Below are 15,513 nucleotides of genomic sequence, written 5' to 3' on the forward strand. Positions count from 1 at the left end.
AAATAAACAGAAACTTGGGAGATACTGAATGAGACCTAGTTTTGCTCTGCTGGGCGCTGAGATGGAGGGTATGGGGCCATCTCTGCTGTACGAACACAGGCCTGACTCTGGTCCTGTGGCTGTGAACAGGACCATCACAGCAGCTGTTCCTCTGCCTTAACACTGACGCTTCAAGAGCTTACTGTGCAGACCACCCTGTAGGCCACACATAGACCCCAACGCGATTCCCATAATGAGGGAGATTAGTACCAGTATTGCTTCTAATATTAAACCTCCTTTAAATGTACTGTAGAGCCTGACAAGAAATTGTTTTAAAAACCCAGGAAAAGCTTTAAAGTACTTAAGACAATAAAACCATTGAGGATGGAGAACCGTACAGCGGGTTTTGTGAAGAGCACCTCGTGGTCTCCAGGGCTGAACTGATCAGTTCCGGAAGCGGCAGCACACACGACAGACCCGGACTGAGACTCGGCCCGCTGAACGGGACGGATCTGCGCCTCCAGGTGGAAAGGACCTTCTTCGGCTTTTTAAAATCTGCCCTTTCTCGCCCCTTGGAGACCACAGATAAAAACCGAAGGTGTTCGAAACACGCACAATGATGTCATGGGCCTCTCTCTGGAGAGCAACCGCCATCCCAAAAACCTCCGACCCTCTACAGTCAGATCCACAGATGTGTTATTCCAGGTGAGAGCAATGACACCCTCGTGTACGGCCTGGCTCAGAAAGGGTTAATCATAGCAGTCCCCGGCCAATTAGAGCCCAGCTCTCGCTGCCACTGTGACCTTCAAAGCTGCTGGTCCTCCAGAAGCTGTGGTCCCTCTGCCTGCGTGGAGAAAACAGGGCGTTCATAACAAAAGGAGCTTCTCCGCTACGTCAGATAACCTTGGCAACGCAGGTGAAAACATGTTGACCTACCCGCTGGCTCGGACTGCCGTTGCAACACCCTCCCTGTCTGGACTATGAGGCTAACAAATGTCCCTCCCCAGCCCTTGTGTATTCATTAAAAAAAAAAAAAAGAAATCTCACACATCAACACACGGTATGCCACGCCTCAGCACATACGACTGCGAGGTGTCACGTTCAGGGGTATCGGGATGACAATGGCGACCTGAACATATTTCATTGTTTTTTTAGATGATGTATCTGCGGGGCGATTTGTTCTCTCCTGGTCTGTTGTGTGGGGTAATTGCTCGAGTTTTCCCATCCGTTTGGCGTGGGATCTGTTTCTGCTCGCCCCCGTTGTGTCGGGGCAGCGAGCCGTGGCCACGCCTTTGTTCCGCACGTCACGTTGAGTAAAAATTTGCGTTGACTGATTAGCCGGGCGCCACGGTCGACGGGCGCGCCATTCTGTTCCAGGTAACCAACCCCACGGGGGCGTCGCCGCGGGCGACCAGGTGAGTGCGCGAAGGCGGACGGTGGCCTTCAATAATTCAGACGCAATAACGGGAGGGCAGAGGGCACCCCCCCCCACACACACACACATGAGGCGAGGGTGGGGGTCACCATGGTATTGTCCGCACACTGCGTTGGGTTACTCTCCGTGGCGGGACGGGTCCCCCACGCCTGCTCGCCCAGGTGTATAACCCTCGCGCGTGCCCCCCCCTCCCCCCCCCCCCCCCGCCGCCGGCCCACCCGTTTGTCGGGCAGGAACGCGGGGGCAGGAGGATCGATCCGTCTCGGTTCCTCGGGGGAAACCCGACGCGAGGTCAGAGCTCAGAAGTATCGCTCCTCGTTACGTATTAATGAGGCCGCTGCCCAAAGCCCAAGCCAGCCGGGACGTCCGCCAGAGAGGGGGGGGGGGGAGGAGGAGGAGGAGGGAGGGAGGAGAGGGAGGGGGGAGAGAGAGGGGGGGGGAGAGGGAGAGAGAGAGAGACAGAGAGAGAGAGGCAGAAACGCCCAATGAAACACAGGAGAAATGACCCAAACCCCATCTAGACCTAATAATAATTTACCTATCTTAATAAAATGATGCAATGACCTCGCAGGAGGGTCTGTGGAAAAGGAGTATTGGCACCAGCATTCTCACTCCACTCCAGAAGCCTTCTCCCTCACCAGACTCCCTAATTAAAGCCCCCCCCCCCGCCCCCCCGCACAAACCACAGTCCTGCTGGAGGGCTGAGGAGATTTATTCAGGACCCCATTAGACGGGACGGGGGGATGTTAAATATGGCATGAGTCTACCTGGGGAAGGAACCGGGCAGGGAAAATCAAGGGAGGGAGAAGGGGAGGGGGGGTGAGGAGGGGGGATGGGATAGGGCGGGGCGGGGAGGTGAAGCTGTTTTTTCTGAAGCTAATGGAAGATGGATTATATAAATATGATCTCTCTCTCTCTCCCTGCTCCACACACAGGGCCTCGTTATAAAGGATCCATCACACAAACAAGTGGTGACACGTGCCAAGGTTCTGCCTCAACGGGAACCGCAAAAAAAAACAAAAAAAACAAAAGCCAAACGCACAGCCGGGCGTCACCATGTAATTACTCACCAAAATCTCCAATAGCCTGGTCTCAAATTACAAAAAAAGCCCTGGTGAGATATTACTTCAGAGATTACCGTTTCCCGCTCTTGTTATAATTAATTTTTTTTTTTTGGTGTAAGGAGCAGGCCTTCGAAGGGGTGGCAGATTCCAGTCAGACGCAGGTCCCGGCACGGCTCGGGTGTCCCCGAGGGGGGGCACCGGCGGCGTATGACTTCGCGGCACGGGCTCATGGGGCTGCCAGGAAGCCGAGCGGCGTGTGGAGTCACCGGACGCGCCGGCCGGGCCAGGACTCGCGCGCGGAGCTACGCTGCAGGACCCGCGCCGCCCCGATGGGCCGCTGGCACGGCGGGCATGCAGGCATTTCCACATCGCGGGAGAGCGGGAAAAATGCGCCACGTTCGTCTGTCACCTGGGTCTCCGTGGAAATAACCTGGGTCATGTCTGGAGGGCGGGGGTGGGGGGGGCTAGTTATCCATCCATTATCTACACCCGCTTATCCTGGGCAGGGTCGCAGGGAGGGGTGGGGGCTATCCCAGGGTGCATTGGGGCGAGAGGCAGGAATACACCCTGGACAGGCCGCCAGTCTATCGCGGGGCGGGGGTGGGGCTGGTTGAACACGCTTAAAAGCGCTCTGCCCTCCCCCCCTGTCTGCCAGGAAACGAGCCCTCGGTGGGGGCAAGTCGGGGCAGGAAAAACCGTGTGTGACTTTACGGGGAAAAGGGATGGGGAAATTTGGGAAACGAAGCCGCCCCCCGACAGGTAGGACTCTGTTCCATGGACCACGGAGACCAGGGAGACCGGGGTCATTTCCTGTTTGCGGAGGGCAGGACAGGTTACGGTACACGCGCTGTGGATACAGCGGACTGCTTCAGGTAAGGGGAGGGTACACCTGAAAAAAAAGAAGTCCATCCTGGTGATCAAAAATTCGCTCCATTTCCGCCCCCAGTGTAAACAAAGCGTGCTGAAACACAGCTCTGTACCTCCTCCCTGGGACAGGACGGGAGGAACTAGTGACGTGTTACGCGGGGGTAAAGTGTGAGCGATCCCAAAAAAAATTCCTCCTCTCTTAAACCCTCCAACAGCAGAGAGGAGGAAACCAATCAGCACGGGGGAGCGAAAGCAAGTGTTTCTTTCTCCTTCTTATACGTTTTCTCTCCTTTTTTTGTTGTCGTTATTCAAATGTACAAATTTTTTTGGCTCTTTCGTCAAGACATGACTGAAGGGAAGTTCCCTCAGTGATCCCCGGCGGTGTCCTCCTACCCACTTCCTGTTTCCTGTCTGTGGAGCGCTGCGCTGTTGGGACCGGTCTCTGTAACGACCTGCAAATTCTCGGCTACTGCAGGCCTGCTGTGGCTGGGACGGGACTCTCTGGTCCAAATTATTTTTATTTTTATTTTTTGAAGATAACCCCAAACTGAGTAAAAACTGCTATAAGTTACAGCATGAAACACACATTGAACTTAACTCTCGTTTTTTTATTTTTTAAAAATCTCTTTGAAACATGTAGTGCATCACATAGCAGCACTTATCCTACCCTGTATAAACTGTTCCAAAAGATTGTACCGGAGGAGAATATTTTGAATGAAGTGCTACTACGTTCTCCTACAGTCGCTCTCGCCCGCGGGAACTCTGTTCTCGAACAGATGTGTAGTCAAATACCAGACGTGCTGAAGAAGCATGGAGGCGAAACCGCGCGCTTTCACTGGAAACGTTACGGGAAATTAGAGTCTCTCTCTTATCCGGTGACAAAATGACGAGACACTGACCACACCTTCCATACTGGAGTGAAATCAGGAGATGCTGTGTGAAGAGCTGTAATGAGGTGGAAGTCGGAGGAAGAAAGGACGAAAGCAGGACCCAAACATTCGGCTTTTAGCCTTTTTTTTCAGGGGTTGGATGAGGAGAAGGGGAGGAAACCGGTATCCAGGAAGGAGGACTTCACCAGCTGATCTGCAGTCACAAAACATCCTTTGTCCCACTGCACCTCAGTTCACCCTTTACCCCTCAAAAGCACTGTGGGGCGGGGGGGGGGGGGCGCAGGGAGTGGGGGCACGTGGGGGCGTGTGCGTGTGTGTTGTGGGGGGGGGGGGGGGTACAAATGAAGGAGGGGATGAGGGGAACGGGGGGTATGAAAAGGAGGGACCAGATGTGGAAGCCCTGAAAGAGTTGCAGCGTGAGGAAATGAATTGTTTTAGCAACAGATGGTCTAGCAGACCCCAAACTCCACTTCTTTACCCCCCTCCCCTTTCCGCCACACCGCTGACAATAGGAGCCCCCGCAGATCCCTGGGCCAGAACCTACCCAAGCAGAAAAGCCCCCACAAAGGCCCCGGTGGGGCACTGCAGACAGGACCTCAGCCCAAACCCTCCACCCCTGCAAAGAGCGCCCCTCAGCGCTCGCTCAGAAACCTGGGACAGGTGGGCCCGTTCCCCCTGAGAGAGCAGGGGTCCAGGCTGAGCGGTTCTCATAAAAAAAGAGCTGATAGACAGGTGTGCAGCCCACTGGCCACTGAGCATGACGTGTGCCAGTCGCTACAGTATTGGTTTCCCATGATGCACCAGTTTCACGCCTAGTAGCTGACGTCGGCCACGGCGCATGCTGTAGGTAAGTCCAATCCACAGAGCTAGAGCGTAGGTGAGGAAAACGAGCACAAAGTGAGGGCTGGGCATTCTCTGCAAGACCGGCGTCACTGCAGACCTGTGGGCTACAGCACAGAGAGAGGCACAGCGCGCGCTCTTAAAAGAGAAGAACGGTGTGATCCAGGCGCCCCCCCCGGGGTCTGGTACTCCAGCGCGGGGGTGAGTTACGGGCTCTTCCTTCAGAACACACCCCCGCGGAGGGAAGCCGCTAACGAACCCGTCTGAAATATTCAGGCGCCCGCGGGACACCGAGCCTCTCAGCCTGCGTGCCGCTCGTACCGGGCAGCCCAGGGCGCGCGGAGGCGGCCAATCAGAACGCACGGACGCGCGGAGGCGGCCAATCAGAGAGCGCGGGGATACAAAGGGAAAAGCTAATTATCTGAGATCGGCGAGACAATGGCGGCTAATTAGTCCCGAGCTCTCCTTACCGCGGGCCTGATACTGAGCCCCACGCTCTGTAACCCCCTCTACGCCAGCCTCAGCCGAGCACCAGACACCACGCGGGGAGGCCTAAAGCCTTGAAGCGGTTACATTTTTAATTATAATTATTATTATTTTACAATGCAGCGCTGCAGTGAGAATTATTGACTGGTTAAAATGCCGCTTTATTCCTCCTGCCCTTCCTTCCTGCTCTCACGTCGTCCTCCTGCTCCTCCCCTACTCCTCCTCCATCCTCTACCTCCTTCTCCTCCTCTCCTCCTCCTCCTGCTCCTCCTCCTCCTCCACGGCCAATTTCATAGAGATTCCGCTGCCACAGCCTCTCCTCAAATACCGACACTTACCGCCATTATCATAACAATACACTGACCCCCTCTCCCCTGATTGCCTTCACCCCCCAACCCCCCCCGCCTCGCCCCGGATCCCGTTGTTTTCGTGGTTATGAACGCAGCCTCCGGCAGGACTGATGATGGGGGACCCTGCGCCCGTCCCGCTGGGGTGGGGGGCGTCTGCGGGGGCAGCGCAGTCCCCAGGGCGGGGGCGTTATTAATGACCTGCCATTTCCAACGTCTGGCCGCCCCTCCCCCCACCGGAGGCTCCCCCTCTCCCCCCCTCGCACATCCAGAACACAGAAAATGACACGCTCACAGAAACTGCTGAGACACCCAAAGAGCAGCCAGCCCAACACTGGTCCTCACTACTACAGTGTTCTATGGTATCACCTTACACTGAGTTACAGCTATACCTGTATAGATAAATTGTAACAATTTGGTAACAAGAGATTATTATGTAACTCCAACATAGGTGACTTGGAACAGTCTGCAGCACTCTTAATTACACAAGTGAATATTCTACATATTTTAATAAGACTCAAAGGCCGTATCTTCAAGATGCACAACAAATAAACATCACCTGTTAATGTGTCTGTGAAACGGAATGGCGTCATTTAGCAGGACAGGTGTAACACAGCCGGCCTTGTTTCACATTATGTAATTATGAATGCCGCTAACTGTTCTTCCACGTTCCCTCTGTTAGAGTTACTCAATAATAACCTCCTACACGGGTATAGCTGCATGTATAATGTAAAGTGTTACCGTTTTTTTGTAATGTAAAGTGCGTATTTGGATAATATAATACAGCTTCTCTGAGCAACAGAACAAAGCTGGCCTGACCTTAACCTTCCCATGCAGCTGTCAGTCTGTGCAAACTGCCGTTCTCACAGGGCGAGAGGCCATTGTTATGGGCCTACGCGTTTCCTATCCAGCTCCCCCCCACAGCCCCGGCAGACCCGACCGACCGCACTGGACACACCGAAGACCCCGCCTTGCCCCGCGCTGCAAGAAGTCATGTGATCGATCGATCATTCGTTTCCAGCGCTGCAGCACGGCATATCGACACAACGGCGGCAGCAAAAAACAATGAATAAGAATGAGAGCGCATATAACACATTTCATATCAGCGGAGAGCGAAACCTCTACAGCGTCTCAGAGACGCTGATGAATGAGACCTTTTCCAGCCCTGATGGGAGAGACGTGCAGTGCCCAGGGTTCAACTGCAACGCCCCTCCTGGTACAAGTGAGCGGACCAAGGAGGAACCGGGGCAAGAACCAGCGGATATTAAAGCAAGTGGTGGGGCCAGAGGTCCTCCAGTATCCCATGAGCCCCTAGGGCTTAATAAGTTTCATACTGGAATGGGATGGGGACGGTTTGCGCTCAAGCCACTTCCCCAGCCAAACAAACAAACAAACGAACGAATGAATGAATGAATGAATGAATAAATAAATAAATAAATAAATAAATAAATAAATAAATAAAAATTGGCCTCTTGAGGGGTATGATGGGAGTACAATTAGGGAACCAAAGTCACAGTGGTCTCCGTTTCCTGAGATGAGGACACAGAGGTGTGGGGGTGCGGGGCGTGGGGGTGCAGGGGCCTGGGGGTGCGGGCGCGGTGGCGTTGGGCACCAGGGCAGGGAGGGGTATGGGGGGGGATGAAGCCGCTCACAGTGCAGATTAAATCTGAACAGGGCCAGAGCCTCTCTGTGATTCCTGCGGCCCCATCCCCATCACACTGGTCCTGAGAAAACTGCGCTCCTCCCTCTCAGCCAGCTGAGCAGCTCCCAGGTGTCCATACCGTACCCTCCCCTCCCCCCCTTCCATTTTGGCTCTGTTACAGCACTAGCATGCGCAGAAATACAACCCCCTGTATGCAGACAAGCAGTGAAAGTGGTGAAACAGAGCCGTTAACCCTCTCCCCCCCACATCCATAAACAACATAGAGCCAAAATGGACAGCCAAAGAAATGCTAATAAAGGTTTTCTTTCACGCTGTGACATATTCTGATACCAGATTTCTTTTTTTAAACAAAAGGCAATGTTTTTTTCTTTCAGGTAAAAACGCAAAATGAGTTTACATTTTACCACAAACGCACAGCTCCCAGTCACTGATACAGACGGCTGCACAATGCGTGTGTACGAGGTCTGAGTTCTCTCTCTCCCCCTTGGGCGTGCAAGACCCCGCCTCAGTCTCAGTGACAGAGGAAGCGCCCCCATACCCCCTCCCCGCCCCCACCCCCCCCCCCCCCCCCCCAAGACGGCGTGCGCCTAACGCCGAACCGATTGACTCGGACCTCGGCCCCCCAGGACAGCTGCTCCTAGACCAAACACAACTCACCGCAGCCACAAAGACCTGATCTGCCGGAACGGCCGTGTCTCTGTCATCGCTCTGTCTCAGAGCCGCCTTCCCACAATGCCTCAGGCTGAACTCCTCCAGCCGCCTTCCCACAATGCCTCAGGCTGAACTCCTCCAGCCGCCTTCCCACAATGCCTCAGGCCGAACTCCTCCAGCCGACGCTCAGCTTCCCGGGAATCAGAACTAAAAACGCCGTCCGTCTGTGTGTGGTCATGTGGTCATGTGGTCATGTGGCAACGTTATTTCCTGTTTGTTTGTAAGTGTCTTGGTCCTATGTCTGTGGTGTAGTTCCTATGTGCCAGTTTTACTGGGAATAACATGTCCATGGTCTGAACCCAACGTGTTCCCAACATACTCATGGATTTTATGTTACAGTAGATCCGTAATATAACTTTGCAACTTCAAATCCTTTTTTGAAAACGTTCTTGTGCTTAAAGTCATAGAGGGCACACATTCCATAGTTTCTTACTTAAGTACCGTGAAGTAAACTTATCAACCCCCAAGTACATTTTTAAAATATTTTTTTTTAAACTGCTGTCATAAACTTTAAATAATTCCAAGCCTTATTGTCAGCAGTCTAGCTGATAGTAGTTCCAGGCTATTTGGATAATTTAAAAGAAAGACACCATTCAGTGTGCAGAGACATTCTCTGGGATACAAATATAGGCTTGTGAAAAGACAGACTTGTGCGACTTCATCTGAAAGAGCAGCCAAATAATAAATGACTTTGTTTATTCAGACAGCATTGAAATGCAGCTCACATTCATATATCTTAACATGTTTCTAATGGGAAGATCCAAAATTATACCGAACCGTTTTTTTTGTTTTTGTTTGGCTGGGGTAAGCGACTTCTTTGTGTCTCCGCACAGCTCGGCAGACATAAAACTGAAGATTTCCCTGAGGCTAACAGCAATGCAGAGAACAACAGTTAAATATGCCAAAACAGGCCAAAAAATGTGAGGTTTTAAGACAGAATTTTTTATATTCCGCGCTTCGTGAGACTGAAAAATCCACAGGAACACATTTCAGTACCCAGAGCTTCGATACCACCACACAACCAGTACAACCTGAGGCTCCAGCACCAGACAGCACAACCGCTAGCTGAAATTCCAGGCACCATATTCACCTGCCATGCCCTCTATTTCATTACAAGATCTAACACGTGGCCTTTGTCTGATTGATTGACTGATTGATCTCATTACCATCGCTGCGTTCGAACCCAATGTTTCCAGAGCCGCCTTCAGGACAACGCTTGAGACAATGCGAGCATTTGACCGCTCCTCAGGGAAAATATCAGCTTGTTATTATTAAGATGCTGGGAAGACAGAAAGATTTCGAGCCTCTGCTGGGGTCCAGGAGTCAGTTCTGCGCTGAATAAAATGTCTTAAACAACTGCTGTAGTCTTGCAATGAGATTTAAAATTTTATTTCTACCAAGCAGAAAATATTAGCATGTTTTAAGTTACTGTTTGCTTGAGAAGTGAAATGAGTCGAACCGTTTCATGTCATTGGTAAAACTACTCTTTGCTTGACAAGGCAAATCTTGAAATGAGTCAAACTGGCTCAACTCACTGGCATTATGTTGGTCTTATTTAGCAAATAAAAAGGTAAAGAGATAAGATTTTAAGTCTAAATATAAGACTAAAATACTAGTTGAGATTGACTTATTTTTGGGTTTTTGGCCTGGTGGCAAGGAAAGCACGCCCATCTCCACGTCACCCTCCGCCGTGCCCTCCCAGCAGCACGTCTCCGCATCGCACTGCTTTCAACAACGACAAACACACGACAGCTGTCAATCATAAATCCGGCAGCTTATGAGCCAGACCCTGCGGCAGGCATCCTCAGCCCCAGACCGAAAGGCCTTTCTGAACGTGAGATCAAGACGTGCACGGCATCAAGTTACTGACAGAAAGAAAGAAAGAAAGAAAAAAGAAAGAAAGAAAAGAAAAACAATGAGCTTTCTGCTAGTAGAGGAGAGTGTCTGAGAGCTACACGGATGTTACTAATGAGTGAGAGTTCTGGGTTCTCTCAGCATCACACACACACAGGCCAGACACGCTGCCTCTGAACCACAGGGCCCCATGATTTAGTGATGAGGGCAGCAGATGATCAGGAGGTAGCTAATGGAGGAGGTACCCCGGGGGGAGACAGGCGCCCTACAGACAGGAAGAGAGTCACCGAAGGCAGGACGGTCCCAAGAGAGGTGGGGAACCTCCCCTCCTCCTCCTCCTCCTCCTCCTCCTCCTCGTCATCATCCTTTTCCTCCCCCGTCCCCCTTAACCTTTCAACCCCCCCTCCCCCCTCCCCCTGGCCCCCCGCCCCCCCGTGTTTTTAGTTGATCTATAGAGAGGATGGCCCGGGGGGTGGGGTGGGGGGGAGGGGGAGGGGGCATTTAGAGACGTCACAACAGCTCTCATTCACGGTCCACTAGCCCCCAGTGCTCCCCAGAGTCCTCGGGACGGGACTCCAAACAGCTCCTAAAAGCGCCGTGACCCAGCCAGAGCAGAGCAGAGCAGTCACAGCCTCCCCGCTCTCAATCTGGGTCAGGAGAAACAGGCCGGTGTTCCGGACTCAGAGACAGCCAATCAGGGCAGAGCAAACCAGCTTCCAGGATAGCTCAGTGGCCACCACTTTCCTTCAGAGTGAGTCTACAAGCGCTCACATTACACCGCCATTCAGCAGACTTACACACCTTTTCTTAAAGTGCATTTATACAGCTGGATATACACTGAAGCAATAATACCTGGCTCAGCCTTATTCAAGGGTACAACGACAGTGTCCTCCTTTCTGAAATTTGTCTTGCTGCACAAGCCTCACTCCTTTTCACACACAGGGGGAACAGCCACACATTGATACGGTAAAATAAGACAAACAGATATAGCACATTTTCATTATTATTATTATCATTATCATTATCATTATTATTATTATTATTATTATATATTATTATTATAATATAATAATAATAAATAATAATAATAATACTACAGAACCACCTACTAAATGACAATATTTAACAAAAATTCATGTAGTTTGAGGAAGCTGCAGTTTCTCTGGTTCAGACGAGGCTCTTCAGACTGATTCAGGCCTAAGACATGAGACTCGGGGAGTCAATTGAAGGTCAGGAGGAGAGTAGTTTGGGAGATAAAAGGGTTAATCAGGCTTGGAGGGGAACATATGGCTCCCCCGGAGGGACGGCCCAGTGTGGGACGGGCCCAGTCTGAATGGGCGGGGGCGGGGGCGCTGTTTAGGCAGGGTCCCGTCGGGGGGGGCAGAGAGGCTACCGTCAATTAGCCAGGCGGATATCGAGCCGCTCCTGTGCCTAATTTACGAGCACATTTTAAACATTCAACGGTCTGACAATTATCATAATACTCGACTTTTTAAAATTTCACGACATAACGAGGTCTGCAGTCCCCTCTTGTGTCTGGGAGTAATTAACACTCAGAACTTCGGGCCTTGTGTCTCCATGACTACAGTGTGATAACGGTGCAAGAGGAATGATGTCATCATAAGCAGGAGGAGAATGATGACATCATGGCAGGAGAGGAATGATGACATCACAAGCAGGAGGAGCAAGCCCGTCACCCGCTAACAGTCCTCCCATGACCCGGCGGCCCTGAAAAGCTGCATTCAGACTGCACGGACGTCGGCAGGAGTACAGCTTTAGTCTCATTAGGTTGCAGTTAAAACACTCAGAGCTAGGCAGACGGTCGCTGTCACATGGTCACCAAGAGCCTTCCTCGTGAGTCACATGACCCAGCATGTCTGGGCCGCTCGGCATCGTTAAGCAAGTTCCGGTCAAGGAAGCCGCAGCACCGGCCCAGAATGCATCACAGTACCGGCGCCGTGGAAACCAGAGCTGCACCGGATGTCAATCCAAAGGATGAGCCGGTCTTGTACTTGGACGGGAAATACGTTACGCCAAGGACAGAGATCCTTCAGTTTCATGCTACAAACAGGCGGCCTATGCAGGGCTCAACACTGGTGAAAAGGCTGCACACTGTGTTCCTCTTATTCCAGTCATGCTTAAAGCTGTGACCATAAATCCCAAAAATAGGTTTTTTATTTTTGGGCCAGTGCAAATGTTTTCGGTCGTTCTCTGCCGTGGCGGCCGAGCCAGGGGGCCGAGCGCGGTTTCCCTCCTCCCAGAGAGCGGGCGGCTCGCGGCAAGCCCTGGAAATGCGCGGTGACATCATCACCGGCACAGCCACTCACAGAGAGAGCAGGGTCGCCCCCGGCAACACTGCCGGGAAACTGCTGGTGGAGCCAGGAGCCAAGGAGTGGACCAGGAGAATATAATAACATACGCACGGCACACAGACATGACCTGATTTTTTTGGGGGGTGTGTGGGGGGGGGGTGTCTCTTGGGCGGCAGTGCAACACAGTGGGTAAGGAATTGGGCTTGTAACTGAAAGGTCACAGGTTCGATTCCCAGGTAGGGCACTGCCGTTGTACCCTTGAGCAAGGTACCTAACCTGCACTGCTTCAGTATATATCCAGCTGTGTAAATGCAATGTAAAATGCTGTGTAAAAAGTTGTGTAAGTCGCTCTGGATAAGAGCGTCTGCCAAATGCCTGTAATGTAATGTAATGTGTCATAACTCAACAGCTTTATGTCCGTCTATATAGTCTATGTCAGATGTATGTCAGGACAGCCGAAGTCTCCTGACCGCCTCCCGTGTGATTTGCAGTGTCGCTGACGTCATAAGAATGTGAACGAAAACAGAAAAAAAGTTGTAATAACATGGGCTTAAAAAAAAAAGAGGACTAATTATTTTGAGAAGCAGGACTGAAGCTCTAGTAGCTGCGGTCTTCGGCTGTTTATTCATTAGCTGAGGCTCAAGTTTTGGCACGCTCCCCTGCTCAGCAGTGGGGGGGGGGGGAGTGGGGTTGGGGTGGGGGGGGGGGTCACACAGTTTAACACGGGAGATATTCCAGGAATGCAGCTTGGTGACAGGGCCCAGGGGAGACGCGCCCCCCCCCCCCAGCGACTCCCCGCTCCCCGTTACGAATCTGGGCCACGTGGGGCGCAGGGCGAGAGGAGCCGTCTGTGGGGTCGGAGCGCCCCCCCCCCCGAATAATCTGAACAGCTCCCACTCCCCCCCCCCACCCCCAATAACCTGAGAGCCCCACACTCCCTCCCCTTCCCCAGTCCGGCTGTTTCCTCTGTCTCTTCTCTCACTGCGTTTTTAGCGTCACGAGTCTGTCTGCACCCGCGCCGAGCGCTCGTGAGATGTCGGCACAGGTTGACCAGGAACACACCTCCTCAGGTCCTGACTGCTGTCTGCCCAGCAGCAGCACCGAGCCGAGGCAGCAGCAAGGGCAGCACACACACGACAACACGCAGCACACTCACACACATACACACCTACACTACACACCCAACAACCACACAACACGCACACACGCACGCACACACACACACACACACACACACACACACACACACACACACACACCACACACACACACGCCCTCTCGCACCTGAGTGACCTACATGCACCACAGATACACTCAGAGCAGGTTCTATCCATGATAGACTGCGGCCACCCCCCCCCCCCACCCCCCGGTCCACAGTCGCTATTGGACCGTCCCGTCAACCCAGTCCACCATCTCTCCTACAGAGACCAATGGCTGGTGTTAATGCAACTCTGACAGAGGCCATATGAGTCCAATCAGAGTTGATTTAAACACTGAACGTTTTACTGTGTACGGCGCCAGGAAGGCCAGAGAACCTCGACTGAACGCACTTAAGAGCTGAAGCGCTTCAATGCCGTCCGTGGTAATGAAATAAACATCCTAACATTACAACCCCCCCCCTCCCCCCCCACCAACAAGACTGCATCAGGTCACCTCAGCGTCAGAAGGCTGTGTCCCAAATATCAGGGTGCCCTAAAGTCCAGCAGCCCGCCCCCAAAACTCCGCAGGGCATCGTCACACCAGCGTCTCCGACCCCAAAAAAAGGGGGGGCGTCCAATCCCTTCAGAGTGCCGCTCATCAATAAACACGAAGGCCTCATTATAATAACAACCCAGACCACGGAGAGCCCCGCTGACTAAACGTGATGAGATTCGTTTGCCTTAAGCCCTTATTAATTAAGAATGAGCGTGAAAATACGTACGCACAGGTACACCTCAGCGCTGACCACCTGACATGAGACAGAGAACAAGCCCGTCTGACGAGCGCGGTGTGGGGGAGGCGGCTCCACTGAGCCGCCGCGTTCTCCCCTTCACCCCAAAAACCCCCTCATATTCACTTCTACAGCGCTGGACCCAGATAACTGATCTGTAGGTGGATTACCGGGATTGCTTTGGGATGGGACGGGGGATGGGGGGTGGGGTAAGGTACGCCCCGTACGGCAAGCAGGCGAAAAACAGATTGTGTTTCCTAAGCCCCCTTTGTTCAGGCCTCACTGTCATGGCAACAGTGGGCGAAGGGGGGGGACAGGTCGAGAGTCGGCGGCCAATCACACGGTCAGTTTGAGGCATTACCACGTGGCAGAGAGCGGCACACTTGACAGCGTGAGTCACAGGGGCAGGCAGGACACCCGTCACTGTGACCGGGAGGGAACACGCGCTGGCCCACTGACCAAAATCAAAGCACGCAAGACGCAGGGTAAATATCAAACGCGGGACTTTACGACTCAATCCTGGGATTGCAACCGAACAGATTCCCACAAAGCTTTGCGGTCTGCAGAACAAGACACAGAGGGTGAAATGTCTGGACAGAAGAATTATTTATTTTAAAAAGTGAAGTAAACATACAACAAAAAGCCCTTAGCCAGCAGCTGTGACTGCGATGCATGAATTCACGAATGTCAAATTATCACCTTCGCGTAAAAAAAAAAGGAGCTTATGTTCATGCCGCTACCATGGAAACGCAGAAGCGTGTTAAGGCGCAGGTGTTTGACACGGACGGGCTCTGGGTGAAACTGAACGCTGCGCTGGGACAGTAAATATTTATGCGCGGAATTGATTGGTCGTTAAATCGGGGGGAGTACGCCGGGCGGCTCTTTAACGGCGTCAGCTCGTTAGAGGGGGGGGGGGGGGGGGGGGGGGCGAGGGTCGAGAGCTGTTTTAATTGTCGGATATTTCGGCGCTACGCTGCGTGGAAAAGGTCAGCCCAAAGGTGGGGGAGCCGCGCGCGTCAGCCGTGCCATTTCAGCCGACTTTCCTTTTGTCTGTGCAGACGATGACACGCCCAGACTGACTCTCTCTCACACACACACACACACACACACACACACACACACACACACACACACA

At 52.6% G+C, this 15,513-nt stretch overlaps 1 protein-coding gene across 1 annotated transcript in view; it reads right to left on the bottom strand.

Moving 5' to 3' along the window:
* Positions 1 to 15,513, bottom strand: part of LOC135240365 (unconventional myosin-X-like) — a 91,865-nt gene that overhangs the window by 60,585 nt on the left and 15,767 nt on the right. The window lies entirely within an intron of this gene.

Source organism: Anguilla rostrata, chromosome 15 (assembly GCF_018555375.3).
Source record: "Anguilla rostrata isolate EN2019 chromosome 15, ASM1855537v3, whole genome shotgun sequence".
NCBI lineage: Eukaryota > Metazoa > Chordata > Actinopteri > Anguilliformes > Anguillidae > Anguilla > Anguilla rostrata.